Below are 6,493 nucleotides of genomic sequence, written 5' to 3' on the forward strand. Positions count from 1 at the left end.
ATGAGGGATGGAGAGGCTTAAGACTCCCATGTAACCAAGGCTCTGTACAAAGAAAATGCAGAGAAAGTGGTAAGCAAAAGACTATTTTTTTCAACCTGATGTGTGAGAGTGCAAAGATATGGGCAAACATCCTCAACAAAAGCGTTCTCCACAATGCTAGGTCAAAGACAAGTCTTTTTGAGTTACACAAGTTTGTTCTTTTCAACTTAATGGAAAATTTACCATTTGATTTGTCACATACTATTTATATTAACATTCTTCGCAATCTAAGGGGCTTGGGAGGATTAGGCGACATATACTATGTCGCTCTAATGATCAAGATTCTCTGAGTTCAAGGAGTCTATCATGTATTTGATTGGATGAACAAGGACTCAAAGCACACCATCATAGTTAAAGGCTTAGTTGTTGCTAAGCAACATAAGTTCAACAAAACCAACTTTAAGGCTATGAAGGTTGTGGTGAATAAGTCCCTGAAGAAGGTACCCCAAGTGGACGAGGAGACCATCAACAGAAGAAAACAAAAAAGGCTGGCTAAAGCTATCACTGATGAAGACAAGAGCTTACTCAGCTTTAGCATTGCCAAGAAGATCTATAAAAGAATGGGTGAACAACAAAAGAAGACACAAACAAGGAAATAGTCACAAAGGAAAGAGGAAGAGGAGGAATTAATAGTTAGAGAGCACAAAACGATGAAAAGGCAGAAGCCGACTGGTGCATCCATCCCTTCTCGTTTAGCCAGAGAAAAGATAGCTCCTCAGGGGTTGAAAGACCTCAATGAAACTGATGATGAAGAAGAAGACAATGTCAAGGTTGTCTTACAGAGCAAAAAGGCCATTTCCCAAGTTGTTCCTACCCCAAAGACAAAAAAAATAGCCAAAGCAACACCTGCAACAAAAGAAATTGTCATTCCTTCCTTTGTGCCACGCAGAGTCAAGACAAGATTCTCTGGAATCAAATTGTGTAGGCTAACACATTAAAATCCTCCTCATCTAGTTATGATGGAAGTGACAATGTTAGACACTATCACTTCATTCAAGTGTTGTGTCCAGTTCGAACATATCATTTCGATGATGCTTGTGAGTGCTTCACCAAGGATGTTGATAGCTAGTCCTTCATCAATTGCTTAAAGAACCTTCCCATTGTATTCCATGAGACTACTTACAATCTCTCCAAGATGGAAGAACAAGCATTCATAGACCATGTGACTAAGCTCCATGTTGCCCAACAAGAAAGATTCGGAACTTAATTTGAAAGCCATATTTCGACCCGAACGTTTTCGGGATGCCCCCAATAACCAACGAATGGAAAGTGCGCCAGTCCTTCATCAATTGCTTAAAGAACCTTCCCATTGTATTCCATGAGACTACTTACAATCTCTCCAAGATGGAAGAACAAGCATTCATAGACCATGTGACTAAGCTCCTTGTTGCCCAACAAGAAAGAAGAACCAAGATAGAAGAAGACCAAGTTTCCACTTAAGACACAAGAGAGCAAGCTGCTATAGACCAAACCAAGGTTGTATATGACAACATTGTAAATAAGGTTATTATTGATGTGACTGACACTGTTGTTATAGAAGAAATCCTTGAGGTGGCTTGATGAGGTGATCCATTAAGAGAAAGAACCTACGTATAAGAAGTCCACCACCTCAAATGAAGCTATGTCTAGAGAGAAGGATGCACCTGACGTCATCATCATCTACTCCACAAGTTCAAGTCCTACTGCTCTTAATTATGCTCCCCCCACTATTGTGAGTCGCAATCAAGTTCAGGAGATGACTAGTCAAGCAATGGACACATTTGTTGAATGACAAAGGAAGGAGAATGAGCAATTTAGGTTGTCCATGCAAAATGCCATTACCACACAATTCTCCAACCTTGGTGTTACACTGCTTCAAAACTTACAACAAGCCCAAATGCCAATGTTGGGTTATGTTGCTACTCCTACACCTATTGTTACTACACATGCACTTGCTCTTATCCAACAACCACCATTTGTTGAGCGAACACCACACCTACCACCATCTTCAACACTACCGATACCACCACCTGAAGTTCAAAGGTGACAATGATGTTTTGTCATCATTGTTTAACTTTTATTTCAAGAGACTCTTGTATATTTATATTTAAATTTGATGAATTCAACTTTTGTATGAGTGGTGTTTATATATATATATATATATATATATATATATATATATATATATATATATATATATATATATATATATATTTTATCAAAGCATCCTTCTTTTTTAATATGAACATATATAAAAAAAATATTTTTTAAAGTATTATCTTTTCTATTTAGGTTATGTTAATCCATATTTGTAGTTCACGCACATAATCATATTATGAAAAATCCATTTAGCTGATTAATTTTTTTAAAAATCATTGGTTTTTAATGTTAAGAGACTCTTAGATATTTATATTTAAATTAAATGTATATAACTTTTATATGAATGATGTTTAAATTTCTTTTCATATAAAGATATCTTTTATTTTTTAATTCAAAATATATAAAATATTTTTTAAACTATTATGTATTCTTTTTATGTTGCCTTAATCAATATTTATATACATTCTCACACGGTGTCTATAATAGAGCAAACCCATTTGGGTAATTTATTTATAATAATTTTTATACGTCAAAGGAACTCTTACATATTTATATTTAAATTTAACTAGTTAGTTTCCCTTGCAATGTCTAGGGTAAACAATTTATTTATGTATTTATAGGGTGATTTTGGATTAAATAATATTTGTATAAGCAAAATATATTTTTATTTTGGCTATTTTTTTGTTAAATTAATTGTTTTGAGACATAAAATTAAATTATTCAAAATAAGTGAATTTTTATTCACTATATAATGCTTGATTAAGTGTTTTAATTAGATTGCAAGAGCAATTCAATTTAAGTGTCTGCAATTAAATTAATTAATTATGAGATGATGGGTTGTTATATTTATGCCTATGTTATGTCATGTTGTATGTATGTTTTGATGAGTTTTAAAGTGTTTTGACCTAAGTGGATGGGCTGCCAGTCATGAGAAAGGGGTGGGTGAGTTTAGTAAAGTTTATGGTGTGAAGAGAAGGAAGTGAGAGAGTCATTAAAGAGTGTGTGACCTTAAGTCATTAGAGAGTGAGAGACCTTGAATTCCTTAACTCAAGGGACCTAGTAGTAGTACTCTATTTGAGTTTTGACACTAGTTCAGTATGTGAAGTGCTAGTGGAGTTGAGGAAAGCTTCCCCTTTGAACCAAAAGTTCCTTCCTTTCCTTCTTCCTCTTCACAAAGTCATCTTTTGGAGTTTGAATAGGTAAGGGAAGCTTTACCCTTTTTCCATGCTTAAGTTGCTTTGGATTGGTTCAAAATTTGCTTGAGAATGAATTGTTTAGGTATTGGAATTGATAGAAAGGGGTTTGAGTTTGTTTTGAGATGATTCAGAAGCCATGACAGGCAATTCTACAAAATTTTGAAATTTTGCAGAATTCACGTCAACTAATTAGCTTCACATTCACTAACCAATTTCGCCTCCATTGATCAGTTGGACGTCCAATGACCAATTTCGCGTCCAATAACCAATTTTGAGTCTAGTGGCCAGTTTTGATGTGGATGAGATTAACGGTTGTTTTCCTTGTGTAAATTAATTATTTTAAGATCTTAATGAATTTATGATGATATGAGATGCAATTGAGATAATGCTATTTTATGATTAGAGTTGAATTTATGTTGAGATCATGAGATTCACATTCATGAGTTCTTGGTGAGTTGTTTGCACAAATTCAAGGTGTTGAAATGTCTTGCAATGCTTATTGAACTATATGTGGGTTCATGAGTGCAATGAACATATGAATAGTGAATCTATGATATTATAACCTCTTATGGTGTTGAGATTAGTGAATGAATTTGTGATAACATATGATTGTTATGGATGATAATCTTGTTTTCAGAATCATTCATTTGTGAAAAGGATTTAACTATATCCTTTGGGAAGATTTTTATTGTCGTTAAAAAATGGTATACTTGGGAGGGTGAGTTCCATGCGAGAACTTTGCCTCACTAAAGGGACCCAAAGGTCTCTCCTAGTGGGGTATCTTCCTGAGTACCACCCCTACGTTTTAACTTCAAATGACATATCAAGGTGTTGAGAACTACTTCCTAGGGAATTTGTGACCCTTTTAGTGCATATGAGATGGATTGTTGTTGATGGTGAAACTTGGATACATGAGACCAACCATGAGTGAGATTGTGAATACAATGTGTCGAACCTAAAACTCTTAAGGAATATAAGTGTAGTTGTTGTTTTAAGTAGATGCGTAAGTTAAGGGTGCTTAATGGGCCCTCAACCTAGTGTTGAAGGTTGGTGGTGGTGGCTAATAGGAATGTGCCTATAGAATGGATGGGTGGGTGAACTCCTAGATAGGTTAAGGTCTTTGCAAGCCTTATTGAGGTAAGCCACTACCCACACTCATCCATTTTTTATAAAACCATACTTCCTCCATAGGATTAATCTGGGTCTTCCCAAATGTTAGATAATTGAGTGACTATGTTAAGGAATGTGCTTAAGTTAAACATTCATGAAGTGTAAGTCTCCATGGAGTCGAGCTTGTCTTTGGTGTCGATGATTGATGGACTAATGATGATGATGTTTGAGGATTGAATTATGGTGATGTTGATCGATTGACTGATGATGATGATGGTGTATGATGATTGAATCTTGATGGGATGGTTGATGGTGATGATTATTGTGAGATGCTATGTTACATGAATTTCCAAGACTTATGTTATATAGTTTATGTTTGCTTTGATATGCAGTGTAGTAGCATTATCTTTAGTGCAATAATTAGTCTAAGAGATATGACCATCATTGGATAGTCAAGTGACCTAGATTTTAAGTATTGAGTCTAGAAAAAAATGGTTTGGATGTAGAAAACCTTTGGTCAAACCGTCAGTTAACAAAAGTCAACTGTAGTCTAGAAAGTCAAAGTAAGGAAATCTCTTATTAATTACAATTTTGTAAATAAGGACTTTTTAGGCTAAAATGAGAGATTTAGACTAATTAATGAAAGTTTAGAGCACTAATGTCTCTAGATGTGAGAGACAGTTAGTTTAATAAATAAGGAAAGAGAATAATCAATTTCTCACTTACTCTAATTATTTTTAGTTAGGTCTAATTAAGAGAATTAATAAATGAAGTAATTACTCTAGGATCAACTTAGAAGTTAGAGCTTAATTAATGAACTAAATAAAAGTTTAATTCATTAGGAGTGGTTAAAAAAAACTAGAGGACCCCATAAGTGGGCCTTCTTCTAGACCTAGGAAAGAGAAAAGCACTCCCCTGCCCTTATGTTGTTCACACCATTTTTGAGTAAAGAGAGGGTGGCTTCTTCTCTTTTCTTGCCTTGCCTAGTTGTGGTGTTGTGAGGTGAAGTGAAGAGCTTTAGGTGAGTTTTCCAAGCCTCTTGTTCATTCTTCTTTTCTTTACTCACTAGAGCCCTTATGTTCTTCTCTTGTTTCATTTTCCATGTTTATGATCCAGGAAGTGCTCAAGGAATCAACCCATCTCATGCTTACCTCTTTGCTTCTTTGTGTCAATCAAGAGGTAAGGGAGGAGTACTTAGTCACTTAGAACCTATGCTTTGATTGTGAGAAGATAAACTTCATTTTTGTTGTGCTTTTGTATGTGATTATGCGAAAATTCGAATTTTGTGTTATGACCCTATGAATGATACTGTTGTGTTTGTGAATTTTAGGCACAAAAATGAGTTCCTTGACTCCAAAAACCCAGGAAATCATATATGATATGTCTCATTTGGAGTTGTATAGCATTTGAGAATAAAATTTTAAGTTAGGACAAGTTATGTATGCAAACTCCTCTATTTTCGAAATTTTAAAGTTAGAGTGGGAATCTGTGTTTATGGACCCCAAAATTGAACTCATTAGGTCGAAAAACCTAGGGTTAGACTTAGAATACACTCCATTTGAGTTAGTATAGCTTATGGAATCACAATTTCATGTTTTGCTCTTTTTCGGTAAAAACCCACTTTGTTTTGCATGAACTATGCCTATGGGCTTGATTTCTATAGATTTTGACTAGGGAAATCACTTTTTCATGTTTGAAAACATGGATTTTGATATAAAGTTTGCATAAAATAGATTTCTACAACTCTTGGAAAATAGAAAACAAATTTTGTGAACTTTAATAATAGGTGCAGGGCAATTCTGGTATTAGGGCCAAATGAAAGTGGTTTTAGGAAAATTTGAGTCCAAAAATGAGTTTCTTGCATTTGAAAACCTTGAAATGCATACATGGTTTGTCCTAAATGGATTTCTATGTCAACAGGAAAATCGATTTCAAAGTGGGCAATGATGTACAATTCCAAATGAGAATGGAGCATGAATGTGTATGAAATGCATGGAATAAATTATGTGAATTGTAGAATGTGTTGTTTAATTTGATTGAGACTTTATAATGTGAAATTGTGGGAATTG

This window comes from Glycine max, chromosome 5 (genome assembly GCF_000004515.6).
Source record: "Glycine max cultivar Williams 82 chromosome 5, Glycine_max_v4.0, whole genome shotgun sequence".
NCBI classification, from domain to species: Eukaryota; Viridiplantae; Streptophyta; class Magnoliopsida; order Fabales; family Fabaceae; genus Glycine; species Glycine max.